General features: G+C 40.1%; 1 pseudogene; it reads right to left on the bottom strand.

Annotated features, from left to right (window-relative positions):
- Nucleotides 1-8,962, bottom strand: part of LOC110541840 (FGFR1 oncogene partner 2 homolog) — a 30,633-nt pseudogene extending 21,671 nt beyond the window's left edge.
- Between the last annotated feature and the right edge of the window lie 461 nt (nucleotides 8,963-9,423).

A 9,423-nucleotide genomic window follows, 5' to 3' on the forward strand; every position in this document is an offset into this window, starting at 1 on the left:
GGTTCAAGGATTAATGGGATGCCAGAAAGTGGAATGGAGCTAAATCCTGTGTCCGATGAGATAAATAGATTAAAAATAAAAAATAGAATTAAGAGAGTGGTGACAAGGGGTGGAGCAAGATGGTGGTGCCAAGATAACACTGATCTGAGGAGCAGGATAATATTTTCCGTAGTACAGCAACCAAGAGACTGAACGAAGGGCCCTAAAACAGCAGCGATCGTGTTTCCCAGGTGAAAGGAAACCCCCATGGCGTGGGAATCAGTAGGGTCCACACTCAGGCCACCCAGCCAGAACCCGGAAGAGATCCTGGGTCGTGCAGGCACTAGGTCGCCAGACCAAAGCCACACACCTGCATGTCCCCATCACCTTCCCAGGCTGAATGGTGGGCACAAAAACACCAGAGACTGGGAGTCCCAGTCACAAGAAAAACCCACGGGGAAGGAAAGTAATGGAATTGGTCTCAGGTCACTCAGTTTTCCCATGGAAAAACTCTCGCAGACTAGCGGGCACAAGCCGCCTTCACTGAACTGGGCTCCAGGTGCCAGCGCCAGCACGGAGAGGGGCTGTGTGCCCAGCTCTCTAGCACAGACGGAGCTGTGCACCCTAGTGTAACAGAGACTAGGAGTTCCTGCCTGGAGAGGCCCCCACAGGGAAGGAAGGAAACAGTACTGACTTGAACATCCAGGCTTTTCCTGGGGAAAGTCTCGTAGACCTGCGGGTACAAGCTGCCATCACTGATCTTGCCCCAAGCAGGAATCACATTGTAGTTGGGCACCCAGCTCCTGCAGACTAGCAGGTGGGTGCGTGTGCCACCAGCCCAGAGACCTGCTTTGTACCAACTATTCCTGAAAGACAAAACTGTGCGCCCCCAGGACACCAGAGACTTAGAGTCACTGTCTGTAGAAATCCTCACAGGGAAAGAAGCAAAGGGGACAGACTTAGACCACCCAGTATATCCTCAGAAAAGGTCCCGCAGTTGGCCCAAACCAGGGACCTGCTGTGCACCAGATAGCCTGCTGTTACCATGAGCAGTACTCACCCAACACAGATTACTGCTTGGGTACTGGGGCACAAAGCCCCAACCTCGTACCTACAAAAGCCCGGGATCCCCGAGATCAACCCCCAGATACTGCTACAAGGGGCAACCACTTATCCCTAACAAAACCACCACACCAAGAGACACACAGGTTACAGCAGCAGATCACTAAATTCACAGCAAGAAACAGGGCAGCTGTCCTCAGGACTTCTCCCGGTGAGAGGAAAGCCCTCTCGACTAACAAGGACCAGAGTTACCATTCAGGTCTCTATGCCTGAGGTGAGCAGTAGCAACTCCTGAAAAACAGCATTCCAGTGACTGTACCCAAAAAGCTGAGAAGGCTTCCTTCAGGAAAAACCATCTTCCTGCCAAAGGGATTCTCTCCACCACAGGATTCCAGGAACCACCAGAAACCAACTCCAAACACCTAAGATAACCCAATGGGTAGAGGCCAGCGTAAAAGTTCAACCAAGAAAAGCCAGAGCAATATGTCATCTCCAGAACCCAATTATCCAGGGAAAAGTAGCCCTAGACACTCCAGCATAATTGAAATACAGGAAGAGGACCTAACATCTATGATCATGAAGAGGATAACAGAGGAAACAAATAAAATGTATAAAGAAATAGAGGAAGATAAAAACAAACAGATTATGGCCATCTATAAAGAAATAGAGGACTTGGCAGCGAAACAGTTTGTGGTCTATAAAGAAGGAAATGCTTAATACACTGAATGAAATAAAAGAAACAAAGGATTGTTCAAACAAACAGCTGAAGGAATTGATGGAAAAACAGGAAAATACAGTCAGACAGGTGAAGGAAATCAACAAAATGGCTCAAGACTTGAAGATAGAATTGGAAAACTTAAAGAAAACACAAATGGAGGAAATTGTGGAGAAAAAGAACTTAGGGAAGAAAACAGGAACTACAGACGTTAGCATAACCAATAGACTACAAGAGATGGAAGAAAGAATCTCAGGTGTGAAAGATACAATGGAAGAAATAGATGAATCTCTCAAAGAAAATGTTAAATCTAAAAAATTCCTGACACAGACAGTCCAAGAAATTCAAGACAACATAAAAAGACAAAATCTAAGAATAATAGGAGTAAAGGAAAAAGAAGATTCCCTGCTCCAAGGACCAGAAAATATTTTCAACAAAATCACTGAAGAAAATTTCCCCAACTTAAAGGAGAGGCCAATAAGAATACAAGAGGCCTACAGAGCACCCAATAAATTAGACCAGAAAAGAAAATCCTCCAGCCACCTAATAATCAAAACAGTAACTACACAAAACAAAGAAAAGATATTAAAAGCTACAAGGGAAAAAGGCCAAGTAACATATAGTGGCAAACCCACTAGAATCACACCTGAATTTTCAACAGAGACTATTAAAGCCAGAAGAGCCTGGACAGATATCATGCAGACTCTAAGAGAACACAGATGTCAACCTAGGCTACTATACCCTGCAAAACTCTCAGTCCTCATAGACGGAGAAAACAAGATATTCAATGAGAAAAGGAAATTTCAACAATACCTACACACAAATCCAGCATTACAGAAGACAGTAGAAGGGAAAATAAAACCCAAGAAAATGAGCTACTTCAAGAAAAAATAGGAAATAATTAACCTCACTACAGTAAAACAAAAAGCAACCAAGTACACAACCTTATGACCACAGCCAACATCAAAACCAAAGGATCTAACAGCTACTGGTCATTAATCTCTCTCAACATCAATGGACTCAATTCTCCAATAAAAAGACAGACGAACAGAATGGATGCATAAACAAAATCACCAATGTGTTGTATACAAGAAACACACCTAAATGACAAAGATAGACATTCCCTGAGTGTAAAGGGTTGGAAGAACACTTTCCAAGCAAATGGATGCAAGAAGCAAGCAGGAGTAGCCATTCTAATATCTGATAAAATAGACTTTCAACCAAAATTAATCAAAAGAGATAGGGAAGGACACTTCATACTCATCAAGGGAAAATTCCACCAGGAAGACATCACAATCATGAACATCTATGCCCCAAGTACAAGGCACTCATATTTGTAAAAGAAACACTGATATAACTTAAACCACACATAGATACACACACATTAATATTGGGAGACTTCAACACCCCACTCTCAACAAGCGACAGGTCAATAAAACTGAAATTAAACAAAGAAATAGTGTCTCTAACAGAGGTCATGAATCAAATGGACCTAACATAAATTTACAGAACCTTACACCCAAACAGAAAAGAATTTATTGTCCGCAACTCATGGAACCTTCTCCAAAATTGACCATATACTTGGTCACAAAGCAAGCGTCAACAGTTACAAGAAGAATAATAATCCCTTGTATACTGTCTGATCACCATGGAATAAAGCTGGACCTCAACAACAACAGAAATAGCAAAAAGCCTAAACACAAATGGAAACTGAACAACTTGCTACAAAATGACAGCTGGGTCAGGGAAGAAGTAAAGAAAGAAATCAAAGTCTTCCTAGAACTCAATGAAAAAGAAGACACAACATACCCAAAATTGTGGGAAACAATGAAAGCAGTGCTAAGAGGAAAGTTCATAGCACTAAGTGCCTTCAAGAAGAAATTTGAGAAAGTGCATTCAAGCAACTTAATGGCTCACTTAAAAACCCTAGAAAAAGAAGAAGCAGACACACAAAAAAGAAGGAGATGGCTGGAAATAATCAAACTCAGGGCTGAAATCAATCAATTAAAAACAAATAAAACAATTCAAAGAATCAATGAAACCAAGAGATGGTTATTTTAGAAAATCAACAAGATAGACAAATCCTTAGCCAAGCTAACTAAAAGGCAGAGAGACACCATCCAAATCAAGAAAATCAGAAATGAAAAGGGGGACATAACTACAGATGCTGAGGAAATCCCAACAATCATTAGGACATACTTCGGAAGTCTATATGCCACAAAATTTGAAAATCTAAATGAAATGGACAATTTTTCTTGATCGAATTGACTTAACAAAGCTGAATCAGTACAAGGAAACCAATTAAATAGCCATATATCCCCCAAGGAAATAGAAGCAGTCATCCAAAGTCTCCCATCCAAAAAAAAAAAAAAAAAAAAACCCAGGACCAGATGGCTTCAGCTCAGAATTCTACCAGACCTTCAAAGAAGAGCTAACACCAATTCTCTTCAAACTATTCCACAAAATAGAAACAGAAGCAACATTACCAAACTCATTCTATGAAGCCACAGTCACCTTGGTACCTAAACCTCACAAAGACCCAACAAAGAAAGAGAATTTCCGGCCAATCTCCCTTATGAACATTGATGCAAAAATACTCAACAAAATACTTGCAAACCAAATACAAAAATACATCAAAGATATCATCCAATATGACCAAGTAGGTCTCATCCCAGGTATGCAGGTGTGTATCAATATACGTAAATCCATCAATGTGAGCCACCATATTAACAAACTGAACAACAACAACAAAAAAAAATACACACGATAATCTCCCTAGATGCTGAAAAAATCATTTGACAAAATCCAACATCCATTTATGTTCAAAGTATTGGAGAGATCAGGGATACAGGGACATATCTAAACATACTAAAGCGATATACAGCAAGCCTGTAGCCAATATCAAACTGAACGGACAGAAAATTAAAGCAATCTAACTGAAATGAGGGACAAGACAAGGCTAACCACTCTCTCCATATCTCTTCAACATAGTTCTGGAAGTCCTTGCTAGAGCAATAAGACAGATGAAGGAGATCAAGGGGATACAAATTGGAAAGGAAGAAGTCAAATTATCACTATTTGCAGATGATATGATAGTATACGTGAGTGACCCCAAAAACTCTACCAGGGAACTCCTACAGCTGATAAACACCTTCAGATAAGTGGCCGGATACAAAATTAACTCAAAATATTCAGTAGCCCTCATACAAAAGACAAATGGGCTAAGAAAGAAATTAGGGAAACAACACCCTTCCCAATAGCCACAAATGACATAAAGTACCTTGGAGTAACCCTAACCAAGCAATCAAAGACTTGTAAGAAAAAAAATTTAAGTCTCTGAAGAAATAATTATAAGAAGATATCAGAAGATGGAAAGATCTCCCATGTTCATGATTTGGCAGGATTAACATAGTAAAAATGCCCATCTTACCAAAAGCCATCTACAGATTCAATGCAATTCCCATCATTACCAAAAAAATTCTTTACAGACATCGAAAGAAAAATTCTCAACTTCATATGGAATAACAAGAAACCCAGAATTGCTAAAACAATCCTCTACAATAGAAGATCTTCTGGAGGTATCTCCATCCTTGATCTTAAGCTGCAACAGTTATAAAAACTGCATTGTACTGGCATAGAAACAGAATGTTGGATCAATGGAACAGAACAGATGACTCAGAAATAAACCCATACACTTATGGACACCTGATCTTTGACAAAGATGCCAAAACCATACAATGGAGAAAAGATAACATCTTAAACAAATGGTGCTGGTCTAACTGGATGTCTACATATAGAAAAATGCAAATAGATCCATACTTATCGCCCTGCACAAAACTAAAGTCCAAGTGGATCAAAGACCTCAACATAAAACCAGACACCTTAAATCGGTTAGAAAAAAAAGTGGGGTTTACCCTTGAACTCATTGGCACAGCAGACCACTTCCTGAACAGAACACCAACAACACAGGCTCTAAGAGCAAAATCAATAAATGGGACCTCATGAAACTTAAAAGCTTTTGCAAAAAAAAGGACACCATCATCAAAACAAATTGACTGCCTACAGATTGGGAAAGAATCTTCACTAACCCTTTATCTGACAGAGGACTAACATCCAGTATATATAAAGAACTAAAGAAGCGAAAAACAACAAACCAAGTAATCCAATTAAAAAATGGGGAACAGAGCTAAACAGAGAATTCTCTGTAGAGGAATATCGAATGGCAGAGAAACACTTAAAGAAATGCTCAACCTCATTAGCCATTAGGGAAATGCAAATCAAAACGAACCTGAGATTTCACCTTACACCCATCAGAATGGCCAAGATGAAAAACACAAGTGACAACACATGCTTAAGAGGTTATAGAGTAAGGGAATGCTCTTCCACTGCTCGTGGGAATGTAATCTTGTACAACCACTCTGGAAATCAATCTGGTGCTTTCTCAGACAACTAGGAATAGTGCTTCCTCAAGATCCAGCCATACCACTCCTAGGCATATATCCAAAAGAGGCTCAAGTACACAATAAGGACATTTGCTCAACCATGTTTGTAGCAGCTTTATTTGTAATAGCCAGAAGCTCGAAACAGCCCAGATGCCCCTCAACTGAAGAAAGGATGGGATGCAGAAATTGTGGTACATCTACACAATGGCTTATTACTTTGCAATGGAAAATAAGGAAATCATGAAATGTGCAGGTAAATGGTGGGACCTAGAAAGGATCATCCTGAGTGAGCTGTCCCAAAAGCAGAAAGACTCACACTGTATATACTCACTCATATAGACATATTACACAGGATAAACCTACTAAAAACTGTACATTTAAAGAAACTAATCAAGAGAAAAGACCCTGACTAAAACGCTCAGTCCCCATCCTGAAAGGCAAAGATGTTGGACATCAGAAGAAGAACAAAACAGGAAACAACCTAGGAACTTGCCACAGAGGGCCTCTGAAAGGCTCTGCCCTGCAGACTATCAAAGCAGACGTTGAGACTTATGGCCAACTTTTGGGCAGAGTGCATGGAATCTTATATAAGAAGTGGAAAATACTAAGAGCTGGAGAGTACAGGAACCACACAAGGAGAGCAACAGACTAGAAAATTTGAACACAGGGAACTTCTCAGAGACTCATACTCTAACCAAGGACTATTCATGGAGATAACCTAGAACCCCTGCAGAGATGTAGCACATGACAGTTCAGTGTCCAAGTGGGTTACATAGTAATGGGAAGAACAACTGCCTCTGACATAATCTGATTGGCCTGCTCTTTGATCACCTCCCCCTAAGGGGGGAGCAGCCTTACCAGGCCATAGAAGATGACAATGCTGCCAATCCTGCTGTGTTCTGATAGACTAAGTTCAGAAGGAAGGAGAAAAGGACCTTCCCTATCAGTGGACTTGGGGAGGGACATGGGTGAAGAAGGGGGAGTGAAGGTGGGACCGGCAGGGGAGGAGAGAGGGGCCTATGGGGGAATACAAATTGAATAATGTGTAATTAATAAATAAATTAATAAAAGAAGAGTTCTGTGACCTTTGGGCAAGCCTCCACCCAGCTAAGCATCCATGTTTTGAAATGAAATTAAAGGAAAGCTTAAGGCAAGATGGCACATGTCTTTAATTCCAGCATTCATGAGACAGAAACATGCAGTTCTCTTAGTTCAAGGCTAGCTTGTTCTACAGAACAAGTCCAAAGACTTCCAAGCTTAGGCATTAAAGGAAGCCATCAAAAACAGAGAGCTAGTGAAGATGTAATTGAACAAGGGGGATATGTTCTAGCCCTAGCAAGCAACAGAACTTGCTGTGTAGTTTCAGATTTTAGAGTCAAGAATAGAAGAAAGGAGATATGGAACCTCTCTTCTGCAATTAAGCAAAGCCATTGAGGTCATGTGTGCAGTAGTGTCTCCCTACATGTAGGCCCAGAGATAACATTCTGTGCAGCTGTGAAAGTGAAGCATGGATTGCCTTGGAAACCCCAACAGGTTAGAGATACTAGAGCCATAGGATACTTGCCAAGGAAAGCTGCTAGCAGGGAGTGGTTCAGCCCAAAAGAATAAAGTTTGTTGCAGTCAACACAGCTTCAAGGAGTTTAGGTTCTGAAGAGCAGTTTGATATCAGATATGAAAATGGAGAGTATGGAAGTTAGCCAGCCATTTTTTGTTTTTGTTTTTGTTGGTATGTTTATATTCTTTTTTGTTTGTTTTTGTTGTTGTCTTGTTTTTCTAGACAGGGTTTGTCTATGTAGCCTTGTTTATCCTGGATTTGCTTTGCAGGGCAGGCTGACCTCAAACTCACAGAGATCTGACTGCCTCTGTATTGCAGATTGCTGCAGTTATAGACATGTGCTACCATAGCCAGTTTAACCAGCTGATTTTTGGTCTAGTTTTGGTGCATTATTTCCTCACTGTGCTCCATTCCCTAAATTTTGGATTGGCAACATTTATCCTATGCCATATTATTTTGGAGATATGAGACCTGCTTTTAGATTTTGATTTTGTAGAGGATTATAGTTAAGAGAATGAATGAATCTAGAAGAGACTTTCAACATTGGACTTTTAAACATTATTGAGATTGTAATAGACTATGGGGGCTTTTGAAGTTGGGCTAAATATATGATCCTTTATATTGTAGCTGCAAGGCTATGGGGGCCAGGGAATAGAATGTGGTGGTTTCAGTAGTTATGGCTCCCATGTTTAAATGCTGGGCCCATGGAGAGTGACAGTATTAGGAGATATGGCCTTGTTGGAGTAGGTATGGCCTTGTGAAAGTATGTAACTGTGGAGGCCAGCTTTGAGGTCCTCTATGCTCAGTCTCTACCCTGTGTGGAACATAGTCTCCTTTTGCTGCCTGGAAATCAAATGTAGAACTCTCAGCTCCTTCTCCAGCACCATACCTGCCTGCAAGCTACCATGTTCCACATAATGACAATAATGGACTAATCTTCTGAAACTGGAAGCCAGCCCCAATTAAATGTTTTCCTTTATGAGAGTTGACATAGTCATGGCACCTCTTCCCAAAAATGGAAACCCTAAAAATGCCACCTGTTCAGTCTGTATAATGTTACTTGTATGTATATTTTCAGGGCTGACTGGTATGGACAGCCAATTGGTGTGCTCTTTCCTGGGAAGAACTACTTCTCCTACTACTATCATTTTTCAGTTGCCCACATTCCTTTGTGTAGAGCTGAAGCCTCATGGCCTTTTCACTATCCATTTTGGCATGTCCATTAGTGTCTTTCTTGTTAAGCTTACATTTGGATAGTCATGTTTATGACACTTTTTGGGTGTAGCTTTTGACAATACTAGGAGACACAACCTCAACTTTAATATACTTGGATATTAAAAATTATTTTCCATGTTTGAATAATAGAGAAACTATTTTAAAATAACTGTTTCATTCCTTCCAGTAGATATCAAAGTACTATTATTAAAGATGTAAATTTATGTAATTCACATTTGACAAGCTTGTTACAAGTTATTATAATTCATATCATCCTTTTGTATGTATAATTAGTTTTCTATTGTTGCTGCCACAAATTACAACAATCTCAGAATGATCTGTAAATCAGACAATAAAATAGGTTTCACTGAGCTAAAATCAAGAAGTTGGCACAGTTATACCACTGTCCAAAAAGAGCTAAAAGAGAATCTATTTTTTTTTCTTTAAATTTTCCA

This window comes from Meriones unguiculatus, chromosome X (assembly GCF_030254825.1).
Source record: "Meriones unguiculatus strain TT.TT164.6M chromosome X, Bangor_MerUng_6.1, whole genome shotgun sequence".
Taxonomy (NCBI): Eukaryota; Metazoa; Chordata; class Mammalia; order Rodentia; family Muridae; genus Meriones; species Meriones unguiculatus.